The following is a 15598-nucleotide window of genomic DNA, read 5'->3' on the forward strand; positions in this document are numbered from 1 at the left end:
GGAACCGGGGACAACGTGCACAGAATCATCTAGCATTTGTGTAGGTGCTCGCGTAATTAGCGAACAATTAATGACGACTATCGTTACTAACGCCACCTTGTGGAAGTAGGGTAATGGAACGATAGCCCTTACAGTACGGTAAGCACATGAGACAGACTATGTTTAGCCAAATTTAGTTATGGAAGGAGCTTAATACTACAGAAATGGATTACCAATCTCCTAACCTGTAAATATTCAGAGCTTGTGGATATTGAAGGGGATTCACAGTTCCTGCTATTGAACACAGCATCTTCAAGTGCCTATAAATGGTTTGGTGTAGTTAACAATCATCCTGAATAACCTAAAATCTACAAAACTACACGTCAAAATTCATGATAAAAGCATCAATTTTAAACGTTGTATTAGACGCGATGATATGTCAAAGAAGTCATCGAAAGTCAGCGTTGTAAACTGTAAACTGGTGGCATGTTTAATGCTGGAGGCGACAGAACCGTTAGTAATATAAGCCTATTGTCTGCATGTGAGCAGACTTAGGCACAATTCTGAAAGGTAACGGGTTCCATTTACCTGTGAGCCACTGGGGATTAAATTTCTATTGATGGCTTAATTGTCCAGGACACATCTGTTCACTCTGGTGCTATGGTTCTGTCCAGGTCCAGGTCCAGGTCGGGCACAAGTCTTCAGACAATATGGCCAATAAACGAACACACTTTCCATGTATATAATAAGATATTATTTTTTTTCTTCCTACAAAAAACCCAGGCCTTTAGTTATCAAGTCTAATAAGTTTAATAGCTTATCTCTATTTACTGTCATTCAGAGCACCAACAATAACTTGCAGCTTTACAAGCCTGAGAGTTTCGATTTAAAATCCGACCTTTTTCCAATGAATGAACTTACGAATCGATGCTGATGGGTTATGTCACTTTTTATACATTAGACATCAAAACAGGTCCATTTACCTGATCCAGAGTGGATTAAGTTTCATAATTGGCTGTGGGCACGCATCTGTTCGGTCTAACCGGAAAATATTACACAATGGTTAAAAACGGAACCAGTTCCTGATCGCAATGAAGAGAACGTAACAATTTTCAGTACTAAACCTTTAAATTTGAAATTATCTACTATCAATGATGTGCTGCTCAGTACGCGTTCAGTTGAAGCCCATTAGAATTTCAGAAGATTAGTAATTAGCAACCACTTTTCATATTCCTGGTATTCAAGATAAGTGAAATTTCAAAGACTCCGTGAAAGAAAACCCTTAAGAAACCAATCCACCAATCCAACACTAAGAGTATTGTATTTCGACAGCGTTGTGTGAAGTACAGCGCAATATGTCGAGTTAGGGCTCATTAAAAGATTCGTGAATTATGATTTCATCATTAGCCGCATATGAAAAGATGCCGGGCACGTGTGCTCTACCTCCGAAATTATATACGACTAATGTATGCGCATTATCATAGTCACCACAAAAACCACTTCTCATGATTAATAAAGATTCACTTTGTGAGGGTTCAAGTATATGATGCGACCTGCTCGATCTATTGTCCTACGCGGAAACCGGTGACAGATTTGCGGTGTGTTATTTTAAACGACATCTGTTGTTTCAGAAATACGAATTTCGACAAAGGTCGCCCTAAAAGGGCACGGGAGTCGTAAGTAGCAGCAGTGACTATTTACACAGGAATTTGCACTTCTTAACTTGTGAAGAATGTCGGAAAACTGTCACACAAGATTCTCAAGCTGAAAGTGACCTCTGCTCTTCATTAGGCCGAGAAATATTCCACTCAAGTTGTAAGAAGAGTCCTGAGCAAAGCTAACATATGGCTATTTCCACATAAAATGTGCTCTTTTTTCGGCTAGACCTTCATGAAGAAAGTGCTCTTCGTGCCAGCATTTTCTTCAAATTTAAGATTTCCAAATGAATGAACACATTGAAAACATGAAAGTGTCTTTCCTAAGGGTTTGAACCGGATTACAATACTCCATAGACGCGAAGCAAAACGTGATTGTCGTAAATAGAATTTTTATCACGGCCACTCAGGGACTACCTGGTCATTTGAATCGCAATCATCACCAGCGGCTAAAGTATTCAGCGTGGTTCCTTCCTCCTACGTCAACGCACGTCCCAAAGTTGAACAAGAGTCTTGGTGAAAGCAAATTAGAAGGCACGTGCCCAATCGGATCCAGGTCAAGATTTTCAACGTCAATGCCCCGTAATTATATGAACCGTTTGGAACCAAAAGTTGGACCACAGACACCAATATTCACACAAGCCTTTGCCCAATGCTATATTTGGTGCAGACAAACCATTTGCTACCAAATGGGTCTGTAGTTTTTGACTGGGACCAAATTTTAGCACGGCTGTTCCATGTGAATGCCGAGCATTTCTGAAAGTGACTATTTTTACTTGCCACAGCGTCGCTTAAAGGCCAATAAAAAAGAAATCATTCCTAAAATGACGGAGATATCGAAATATCTGAAATAAACTCAGGAACAACTATAGGCAATAAACACCATCAGCGATGAGACTGATCAAACAGTAAGTAATGACAAATAGGTATAATGAAGGTGTGCACGTGTATGTATATGGAAAGCCATAATGGCACAAATTATGCACGTGGACAGCAATAAAGACACAATTTGCGTGATTATCTCCTATCTAGAGAGCTCATAATTACTGTAGTAGAACAAGCGCAATAAAACACCAAACACCAATTTCAAATGATTATTTGAATAGTGCGTCTACCTTGGGACCGCGATGATAGCTGAAACGGGACCATTTTCATGCTGGTAGGTAATTGTTGTGTGTTATGCAGGCGGTCTAATTAGCGAATACACCGACATAAAACAACGATTTTAAAATTATGATTCGATTACCGCCCCGTCCGGTGACCGGCTTCCTGTTTACTTCGGGGATACGTCATAACACAATAAGGTGCACAAAACCGAAACCGACCGACTCATAATTTCATTACTAATTAGTTATTTGTTGCGAGATAACGGCTCGCATTACTCTGCGGACCGGGCCTGATTCGATAACCCCGCTTGATGTGTCATCAAATTATTTTCGTGACTTCGCGAAATGCATTTGAGCACTGACCACTGCTGGGAATTGAACACATTTTCCCTGCAAATCAGGAAAATGCTTTCAAACTGTTTCTTTCAGGCAGCGATGTCCCAAGGGCAAGGAAGGTATAATTTTACATACGCTTTTAGAACAGTTATTTTGACTTTGTAGCAAGAGTTATTTATGTTTTCATATTATCAAATGGTTAATTTTCTCAACTTTAAGTTAAGTTGGCGTAATGATTTGAGGATCTCTAATCCAAATGACTTCTTCATGTACCCACGTTCCATATATCTTCTGTAGGTCAATCATTAGTGAATAGATTAATGGTTACCGATATTGAAGAGACAATTTTCAAAATAGGTCGACTATAGCAACATTTGCCGTAATCGATAACTAACCATGAATTTAAGTATTACCCCTCCCCGAACCCCTCAGAACTCCCCTTAAGAATAGTTCCTCAGACAAGCAAGGCACTGACAGAACTGGCTGCAATCGATAAAAATATACGCAGGCCTACTACAGAACATGACACACTAAACCAATAAATACATCGCTATTACAGACATATCAAATCGTCTCCTACCTTGCTATCATATTTTACAAGATGTTCTTCAATTATTCATGGTGAAACTGCATCAAACTTTCCTCATATTTCGGCAATAGATGTTTTTTTAGCCGTTCTTTTTGCCTTAAATTTCACACTATCCCGTCGCGAATTAGTTAGTCAAACTCCCCGCAGATGGAAGCACCTCCCAGTAGCAGACGGACTGCTGCAGTTTACTTTTCGAAACGAGTAATGACCATCAAAACATCGTTCATAGCCTCCATGTTGAGGTATATATAGGCCCTATAGATAAATACATTTTATACATGCAGCTTGAGGGGTTATTTCCTATCACAGGGCAAAAATGTTTAGATTCCATTTCTTCTTTTACTAGAAAATTTCAAAATAGGAGATTAAAAGTTTTTAAACCCAAATTCGAATTCAACTTCCAAGATAGATAGAGGGACAACGTTCTTCTATGGTTCCTTCACAGGTAAATTACAAAGTGTCTTATTACCTTATTTCCAACTGCCTGATACTTCAATGCCCAATCGTTCATATCAAGCAATTCATTACTCTATAGACGGAAGAGAAGAAACTTGTCAAATTAAACAACCTACGAAAAATACTGACGAATATCTCTCTATTACAGCCGGGATTACGGCGAATAACGATTTAATCAAATCAAATTGCTCTTCCCGCGATTTCAATTAATTGAATTTTTCCGTTTCATCAGCGACAAGGTTATCGCCGCAGCGAATTAAAGTCTTTGGTTAAGGTGTAAGACGACTCGCCGTCCTCACCGTTTGTCTGACAGTTATTTAAATTTAGAGGCCATTATTTTCGGCGCAGATTCAATTGGCGAGTGTAAATGCGTTTTGTTTCGTTCGAAAACGAGCCGGGTTTTACGACGCGCTCGGCCTAAGCCCTTCTTCGTAACCGATGTAGAAGGTAATGCATTTCAAGTGTACATTCCGCGCGTAATTGATGAAAATTGAAAGTTCGCTAACGTATTTTTTTCTTTCTTTTACTGAGCTACGTGTCTTAAGTTTGTAAGTTCAAATTAACCGCGATAAAAATAATTCGAACTATCTATCAATCGTTTTTTGACACTAGAGAGAGGGAGATAGGGGAAAAAGAGAGGGAGGAGAAAAGCACCATAAACATGGGCGCTTTATCATTTAAATTCTGATAAAGGAATAATCTTAAGGGGATCTTAAGGGGATTGGATAAATCTATTGGAAATTAGCAAATATACATGTTAGATAAAATTAGGGATAGAAGACTGACGTCCTCACTAAGAAAAGGGATGTCGTATTTTCAGCAATTCCTTAAGCAAATGTCATTTACTTTGGTTTTTTAAGCGACTGCATGGAATCTTCATATATACATTCACTCGTATTCACAGTAGAATCGACATCACAATTCAGTTATAAAATGAGTACCGGTAAATACATTCTAACAATAATCACGCGATAACCTCGCATGTGAAAAAAAAATAAATCAGCGCTACAAACACCTCTATTCCGTCTGCTATAGCAAACCCGGTGCTACACACGACGGCTTAAAGGAAAGTCAATGAAGAAAACCTGGCGACACCACGTGCCACCTTATTACCTAGGTTCATATTGTCATCTCAATCTATTCAATCTATTGTGCTGTCCGTGACACACGGCGCAGCTAATAAAGCCTCAAGATGCGCCTCCCTATTAAACAATCAAAATTGAAAGCTTTAACGTAAACAGGATTAGAACACGGATGCAGTGAGGAGGCGATGCCACGCGCGTGACCTGACCCATCCAGTCGCGCAGTCGAGAAGCCAGTCGCCCCCGGGCTTAGTCAATACCGAATAAATACCTGCAAGAACGTCGTCCATTCGCTTACAGCACCTCCCCGGTATTAGCAATTACCATACCATTCACCAGCAGTCTTTTTACATTAGAAAGCCTTCCACATCTCACCCGTCATCAACACTACTGAAATATATCAAAATCTATTTATATATATATATAAACGACAACTTCGATTAAGAATATCAATGACAATACCAAATTCTGAAAATGTTCCTATTTAAGAGCAAAACAGCATCCATCATTTGATAAACTTGCTTAATACCGATATTGCTACAACGTTTACCGAGCAATACCAACAGAAAAACTTATTTGTTATCATAAAATATCGCGTAGGCTTACAACATAGCCAATCACCAGTGTTCAGATACAATACGAACTGCTTATCTTTACCTAAATCCACAGTACAAGCGAGCGCACAGGAGATACAAGACCAAATACGGGCGATTCATCGATACAGGTGTTGTCGCCAATGCCCAATACGGGGATCGGCCAATGATGTACAATTGGTATAGCTTGCACCTGTAGTTTACGTATACACTCAGGGGAATAAAACATTATCGATCGAAAGGAATTGTTCAAATTGCGTCCACCTGGAGTTGTAAAGCTTCATATGCCATGTTAGATTATATTTCATACTGGGGGAAAAAATCAAACACACCTATACAACTATATCTATACGTGTACATTGTGCGCACTATGCGTGCATGAGATGAATGGCCGTGTAGGCAGAAAGGAAACCTTATTGATAATATCAAAATAAAACGGTCGAACAACCATCAGATTATCGGTGTATGCATATTAATGACAAATATCAATGAAATATTTATTTAGCTCGGATGCATGTCCCCGCGGAAGACCAAGAATTTTCAAATATGACTCATAGCACGATGCTCCTGGCTTTCGCTTGTTACGAAATAATCGAAGTATTCTCGTAGAAATGTCTTCATGTCTACCCTATCCTGTCTTGCTTAGAAATGTGAAATAAGTCCAGTCTATACAGAATAGGCTACAGTCCATTCATATTCCGGAGACTTGGTTTATGTGAATATTTTTCATTTTCTCAAGGAATATTTTTCATTCTGAATCAATGATATCGGTTATTTCAACTAGAAGCTGTTGTCCGCGTTTCAGATCAAATTTACACTTGCGAGATGAATCAAATTACATAGTGTTTTGCGTGCATACCATCTGTGGTTGGTAGGTATATGAGGGTTTATGTATGAGATACGATGTCTGTACCTCACAGTCCTCAAATATATGGAACGACCTGGGGCCAGTTGCTCAAAGGTTGGTTAGAGTTAACCAGTGGATAGTTGACATAGTGACAATTAAAAGTTCATTGTTACTACGGCATCTATCCACTGGTTATCTTCAACCAACTTTTGAGCAACTGACTCCAGGCAGGTGGTAAAACTGACTAACTAAATATAACGAATTTAATTTTTCAAGGTAAATGTTTTTGTTAAAAAATGAAAAGTAAATGTTGAAACTATTCTGTAATCGATAGTGGGACCCTTCAATAACATTTTTCACATCTGCATCTGTATCATACCAGAAGTGTTCGATGTAAATTGTATCGACTACAATACGAAGACTACTAAATCGGTCAGTTATACTTGATAGCTTTCAAAGTTCAGCAAATACTTTATGGGGAAAAAACACGCCAAACAAACGCAGCGATAAATTAATTAATCAGCACATATGGACGACACCCTTCACGCTTTGATTTGCTTAGTATGGATTTATCGGTAAGCACCTGTTTGAGTTTTCTCCTTGTTTTCAAGCAAACTCTATATCTGACAGGTAAATAAAGCCTCGCGCAGAAACAAGTGCTTCTCGAGAGCTTTGAATAACATTCGTTTCCGATATTTGTCGTCAAACGTGGATTAAAATGTTCCGCTGACAGACGCAACATGGTTAAACAAATCGCCTGATCACAACATACAAATTACTACTGAGAACCCAAGTTTTCTCGCAGTTTGGCGATCAGCGCTCGATCAGAGTTGTGAGCATCGTAACTGGTACAGGTCTTCTTCTAAAGCTCTTTTACTGGTTTACTTTTATTTGTCCAGAGAATTATCAAAAACAAATTATCAAAGTTTCGATTTCTTCATATCAAGCAACTCAAAATAGGCAAACTAAGATTCTCTATTTAAGGGTAGAGTTTAACTTCACCAAGGAATTGCTAAATTTCTTGTCTTCCGCATGGACATACCTAACTCTAGCCACGGAAATTGGAAACTACATAATGTGAACACCGCCATATTCTATGAGCTATTGTTTAGGTTCTTCATCAGTTGATATCATCTCTCCATAATCCACATACTGGCTAATAATGCCGTACAAGCTACAGTGGGTTGATATTCAAAAATGAGCACATTCAATGCATCTTGAAGAAGTATCTATAAAATGAGAAAGTAAGGTCACAAGACATATTATGTAGAAGCCATATCATTGTATCTATGCATAATAAGAAAGTGAACATAAGACTAGTGGTCACAGGTGGTACACGCGTCTTGGTTTTGTTCCAATCTTTTGAGTAATCTACCTGCAACTGCGACACGTGGTCGCATTTTTCTAAAAAGATAGATATATCTGGCGACACGACGCGCAAAAAAAAGCTACAAAAGCCGACTCCAAGATGACTCCAGGTATAGGTATTGTTCCCGGCACACTGTGAATGCAATATCGAGCAGAGTAGGTAGCGAATGGTATTGTCTAAATCGTGGCACGCCTGGTGCCCAGCTTGTTGTACGCTATAGAAAACGTATTGACGATTGCAGACACAGGTGTCATCCGCGAAACCATTCAACATGCAACATGCATCATAACAGCTATACTTCTACATACAGATCGAGAATTTTTGTCAGGTCTAACAGCGAAATAAGCTTGACAAAAAAACTCAAATTATTACGCACATGAGGGGATTGCTACGGATTGACGTCAAAAATGGAACGTGGGCCATATACTCCGCGAGTATCCCATATAGCCTAGAACAAGTCAATCAAAAACTACTCAGATCACGTTAGAAATGAAATGAATAATTAGATAGTTTCCAATTCAAACTTCCTTTTCATTCGGTCATTCACTGTTGACTCTCAACCCTTCCAAGTATTGAAATTCATTTGAATAATTTTTACAAATTCGCGAAAAGGAATTACATGTCGCATCTTTTCAGCCCATTCGAAATGATTCGAGAATTTTTAATAACCACGTTCAGTTGAAACCGTTCTAAATCGTCTATCTGTCATTCGTTCTCAGCCATCATCATCTTTGCCTCGTTCATGTTTGTTTAGATCTTGTCTCGTCGAGATAATGGAAACGTTTTTGCGCCGACCGACCGCTATTAGACGACGACGCTTTCGAACATCAGCAGCAGAAAATCATCGTCGTCATCATCATCATCATCGTACACGACGACAACAGTGCGCGCAACGACGACGACGCCATCGGTTTTGACAAAGATGTTGGGCTAGCACTCGATCTCTCGTCAACGAAACGCATTAAACTTGAGCGAGATGCAGGAAACCTGCGCAGTTTCTGTGACGTCGAGGGGTTTAAGAGAGGTACCTTTCTAAGTTCGTCGATGACGGCGTCACAGCGCGACAGGAAACCTGTGCAATCGGTTACTTGTTCAAGTGCTCAACCTTAAGCGTTTAACCCGTTCTACCCCATAGTTAACGCACAGGTCCTAGAAAAAAAATCATTTCCGATACTTTTATAAAACTATATCTTACTTGAAACCACGGCATTTCTGGTCATGCTGTACAGTCATCGTAAATGGAAATTCTTTGCACAGGTGATTCAACTCCACGTTTAGGATCAGCAGAAAGCTTTTTTTTCTAAAATACATAAAGGGAAGGATTTTTGCAATCGACTCGCAAATCATGTTCAAACAACAGGTTTTAAAACCTGTGATCACTGATCACTATATCGAATTTATCGTATGGTCGTATCGATCAAATTTAACATTTACTGGAAATTTAACAGTATAAGACTCAATGATTGAAAAAGTAACAGATGTTCAATTGCTACGATTAAAGAAGCCTCTGAAATTAGTTTGTATCCCAATGAAATTCTATGGGTTGAGAGGCTACCTAGACACTTTATTATTGAATAGCTGAAATATTTAGGCATCAGATGATGGAAAAGCGACATTGACTCATTTCGAGGATAGTGGGGAATTCGCGCCGACGTGAAGGGGTTAACGCAGAAGACGTAGGCGAGTGACTTGATCTTTTCGCGCCGGTTCCGGTGTTCTTACTTAACACTGTTCATTTCTACCGTCACTAGGGCCATTCATGTGACAACAAACGTTTAAAAGCCTGCACGCATCGGAAAACTTTCTACCTCCGCAGGAAGCTGTTCATAATCATAATTCGCGACGGCGTTTTTATTAGAGAGCGACACTAAGTTTCGCGCGGCGGCGTCAACGAGAGAAGAAGAAGTCGACGACAAGCGATGCAGGAAATTTGTATAATTATCGAACGATTCGAAAAGATTTTCAGGCGTTTTTTTTCACGAGATCTCGCTCATCTGACAGGAAATACGAAGAGAAATCAAACAACCGAGCGCTTGATGGTTTGATATACGTTTAAGTACAAAAGTTATTGCTGAAAAAGCTCTCAACAACTCAATCCCATGGCTTAAGCAAACATGACCCCTATGTAAGGGTGTATATATATTGAAATTTCCTGGCCTTATTACGATAAAACAATTTATGAAGCAATTTCTATGGACTCGTATGACTATGAATCCACTGAATCACAACGTCATGTGGTTACAGCCTGATTGTAGAGGTGTTTAAGGATTCTATCTGAATGATTTGCTTAGGTAAATCAATGATTTGTGAAAAAGCCCGGTCGAATTCGGAGGCATAGATCATAAAAACTTAGATTAATTATCTTAAGTAGTTATGACGAAAGCAGTATCAATCAATGGGAGGTACACGCGAACTGACAGTCGCACAATACGACGTGAAAACTGATTAAACAGACCATTTAAAAAGTCAAATACAGGAAATTAAAACATCTTTGAAATTGTTAACATCAATTCTAATATCGATTGACATAGAACAGTTGTCAGCATTGAAGAACTGAAGACAACATATTGCGTTTTTAAGAGGAATGAACTCCAATGACGCAACAAACTAAAACGTTTCAGAGTTTTAGAGTCCATGAAAAAACTAAGAGCCTAACAACATGACTTAAAACTTCCAAATGATGCGGAATTCCATGATGGTAGTTTTTAGTTTACACATGTAGGCTAGAAATTAGAACATTGCCAAAAGAGCCAAAACCAGGGCCGCTGATGTAGCCACCTACTATGCGTGTATTGAAGGCAAAGTTCGATTGATTCTGTCAAAGTTAAGCTTTGTGTATGGATTGAAATATATTTTGTGCTTATAGTTTATACGAATTAAGTTCATGGTAAAAAGTTTTCAAGGCCAACCCTATTGGATGCATGCATGAAAAGAAAAACTATGGAATCTAACTTTCTTGTTGAACAGGGCTGCCAACCTCTGCAAAGTGCTATCAGTAACGAATCGAATTTTTTCAATAACATTCCATTGAAATATTGAAGAAAACGTTCAAATTAATCAGTAATCAATAGTAAGACCCTCAGTACACATGAAATCAGTATTCTTCGTTATAAAACAGTAACAAATACCGAAAATCAGGAACAATTGGCTCTACGAACTCTCGGGCTGACGAGTCAGACCTGACGTATCTCTATAAAAAACACCATCTCACACATGGCTACCTGTCGACCCGACGTAGAAAGCAAGACAATATCAAACGCATAACACGGCGGAAAGTGGCAGTAGGGGAGAAACGAGAGAATCGGGCGACGTTCATCTCTGATTTCGACATCATCCGTCGAGTATTGAAACGGTAAGAGATTTGATTGCGTTTCGTCAAGTGTGATATTATTCCGCGTCCGAAACGACTGATCAATGAATTCTGCCGAACGAAACCGAACGCACGACCGGTCACACGTAAAATCAGCAATCCGAGGTATCCGTGTTTTACCTGGCAGCACAATCGTATTACCTCATCAAACTAAACAAGGGAGTAATCTCGATTCAATCGACATCGTCGCCACGCGTACGCACGAGATACTCGGACTGACTTCACCTTTATAGCGATATATTCGCTTACTGACTCATCGCCGAATATCCAACCTTCGGATCGATGGTTCTTTTCGCAAAGCGCAAAACCTCGGTGATATCATTCCGAAATATCTTCACATTCTCGGAACTATGTTTTCAAAAGAATGAGAATAGAAATCATAATAAGGAGCTGAATATGAGTTTTGGAAAATATCAACGTCATTGTCGATTTTGAATTTTTTGATTTCGAAGCGAGTCGAGACTGAGGATAAAACCAGATTCGAGCTCATTTTGGTCCTTTCAACCAATTACACAGACAGATGAAACATGTGAGATGAAACAAGACGTTGCCAGATCAGTCTCAGCATTTTTAAGCACTAAATTCTTAACTAGAAAGTCAGGCATTTGAGTAAACGCGAGATTTACAGACTTGAGTAAGGAATATATTCCTACACCGAGAGGTGATCATTTGGCCGTTAATGACGTACCCTTTTATTGAGTCGATATTATGTTATCTCGTGCACGGCAGTTCTACCTTCATACGAGAAATCTAATAAACTTCCATCGCCGGCCTGAGTGACCAGGTAATCAGGCATACTCGGCCATCATATCAGGACATTGGCAATCACACGGCAACTGCTGACCGCTGCCTCCTATTTCGGTACTCAGGTACATGCGTACATACACGAATATTCAATACTGCGAATTCTCTACACAGCAGTTTCGTGACCAGTAATATCCAGGACAATACGTTCCTGAAATATACTTCCCGATGTACAAGACATTAAGACAGACATTGAAAAGCTGAATATCTCAAAAAGATATCCTAACAATACTGAATGATTATAACGTATCAACTGATATATTCTCAGCGAATTATCTGGATAATTCTTGAAACTGGCCCAAAAATGAACTTGTGGGGTTTTAAGTTATTACTGAATGAGCATGTTTGTGTCACGAACAAATTAATCAAGCGCGTATAACTCATATTAGAGTTCAGGAATTCTGGTCACCGTTTATTCGCGAATATCTGAAGCACCCGAAGTTTCAGGGCCCTTACTACATCAAGTAAATGGCCCACAACATCTATAGCCATGGATCGATCGCTGATAGATGTGTTATCCTGCCGTAATACACGAACAAAGAACTAGAGGGAACGACATATTATTTCATCACAATGAAACTATAATTGTCACGAAGCTGAAGAAATACTGCAACGTTCAGGTGCATCTAGAAATCAAGTCAAAATCGGCGCAGGCTAGCAGGTGTTTCCATTTTGTACGCCGCCGAGGAACAGGTAGTTTTATCGACAGTGACAGCTGCGTAAGAGAGAGAGAGAGTAAGTGGGGAATACGCTGGATGTACCAGCAACGATAACAATCTCTGGCTACTGGCATTCAAATGTGATTTGAAACCTTACCCCACTCCCGTATAAGACATTCAAATCTTGACAATCACTAATCGAAAACGTCATATCAAAATTTCTAATTGATCCAGTATATTTAAGGTTATGAGCTTCATTAGCCCTTATATCAATCAGTTTTCTCAAAGTAGCCTTTTATATTGAGAACTTAAGAATGAATGTCGAGATTCCCAGCACTCATCCAGTCAAATTTTGACGCTATTTATTCGTATATGAAGCTTCCACTATTTTCAAGCTTCCACTGATGCGTAATGTATTTCAGTAGTGACTGATGAATAGGGAGGCAATTATTAGAAAAACAACAACATTACTATATACCTCTCCAGATTTGATCATATTACTAATTTTCTACGATGTTTGCCAGGTTTTTGGTAAAATTTGACAAAATTCCCCAAAATTTCCCAGATTATTTTGAGATTTATCTGATTCCCTGAGCTTTACATGTTTTCCAGAACAGTGGCCACCCTGGTTTAGAAAGGCGGACCAACATATGTAGGACACTTTTAAGGACACTCATTAGCAGCACCCGGACGAAGCGTCAATATTCTTGGGCTATCTCAGAACATCTAGGAGTCCTGATGGGTTCAAGAGGGGACCAAGGCCCTCTTGAATCCGTCCTTAGAACTAATAATTCAAAATCTGTTCAGTTTCTAAATACAGATCAGATATTTAATTGTAGAAAAGTGTTTATTGGCTATCGGTGAATAAATCAATTAGAAACTCTATTCCACGTAGTGTATTCCAGTGTAAAACCTTTGAGATGACCTGCAGTCGATGTTTTTAACCGAGCAGCTGTCTTTAATGAAATGTCAGTCAGGTTTTAATTGGTTCAGGTGGAATCAACGACATATTTTTAACTTCGACAAACGGCACTGATTGCTATATAGTACCCGGACGTGTCATCCGTCGCTGGATCGATTCATTTCATTTTTAACTGTTCGTAACGCATCGTTTTTAAGAATTTTTAAAGAAATTTGAAAATCACCTCTTAACATACGTATGACTGATGTGTTCACCAAACATTTTGAAAATAAACCCATCTTCGACGCGTGCATTGTTCACTTGACAACCTGAAAAACGAAATAGCAAATGGATAAGTGTGCATATCATTGTAAGAAAAAAATAATAAGCTGAAGAAATCTTTACTTTGAAGCTTTACTGTGGGGTTTAGGTATAATCTATTGTGTTCGCTGTTGACGTTAGTTCAGTTGAATATAACCATGTGGCAGCACTGCGTAGTGAATACCAGTGCAAATAGTGTATGTGTTAATATCATTCATAATTGGTAAAAAACTGCTCTTCCAATTTCAGCCCTAGTTATTTCGATATCAAATAGGACTTCAGTATTATCAAATACAGTTGTTGAATCGATTGTTGAGTAATCAGGGCCGTTCATAGCATCCAACTTTTGGGGGAGGGGGAGTGGACAGAGAAACCCAAAACAGGGCAGTTGGATACAACAATATTTGCAAAAAGGGCACTTCCCCTGCTAGGCCTTTTTTTAAAATTCCCTGGAGCACAGATCCGCCGCCGTTATTTGGGTCATTTTGGTAATTGGGAAATTTTTCTTTTTAATTTTTAATTCCGTCGACCTTTTTAAAAAATCCATGCTCCAACTAATTTAAAAAAAGGCCCTATATGCAGCCCTGGTAATAGATAATGTACAAAACAATTTTGTGACAAGTTCAAACAATTTCCAATAACTTTTAGTCTAATGCAATATTGAGCCAATTTCACAAACTACAGCCTTACAACCTCTCGGCAAAGTCAACTGTAAGTTAACTGTACTTTTCTTCTTCTTAAACCTACATTAAAAACATAATCTTATTCCTAAGCCAGAATCGAGGAAACACTCACTTCTCTAGAGTGCGAGATATCGTTCATCTTGGTCGAGATGGTATCTACGTCGTTCTTGGATCAGCAGAAAAATCTCATAGTCTCGTAGACGTTACTCATTCATGTGATTTCGTACGGTTGACATTTACGAGCGTACACGATGATCTGCGCGGTCACCGCGGCATCATATTCTCGAAGTTACCTGATCCCCGGGGAGAATTAAGACAATTCCGAGCCGTTCTCTTTATCTTGATCAATTTACTGCTGGATTGTTGGAGATTAGAGGTAATAACGGAATTTCCACGTATCTCGACGACAACAACGGCCGACTACGGCCTTCGAGCCGTAATGCTTCATGGTCGCGCCTAATCCAGAGTATCTCTTCACCGAATAAGGGCTATCAGTCTTGAGGAAAAAGTCTCTGTAATGAGAAAACTTATTCATTCACTCATTTGATCAGGAAGAATGGGAAAAATACCTTAACTTTTTAACTACTGAATCAGAAGCGGATCTAGGTCTGATTCAGGGAGGGGTGCAGTGGTGCACCCCAAAATAGGGCGTATCATATAATTAAAAGGGCGCCCCAAAAGAAAGCTCATCAGAAAACATCACCTCATTTTTTAAAAAATATATATTGAGAAGCTTATGAATCTAAAATTTAGGTGTCAATTTGATATTTTTAATAACCCCGTGCACCCCCCTTGGATCCACCCCTCTGAATGAAATACATGTAGATGACAAAAGTTCCTCTTCTACA

This window comes from Tubulanus polymorphus, unplaced genomic scaffold, assembly GCF_964204645.1.
Source record: "Tubulanus polymorphus unplaced genomic scaffold, tnTubPoly1.2 scaffold_65, whole genome shotgun sequence".
Lineage (NCBI taxonomy): Eukaryota > Metazoa > Nemertea > Palaeonemertea > Tubulaniformes > Tubulanidae > Tubulanus > Tubulanus polymorphus.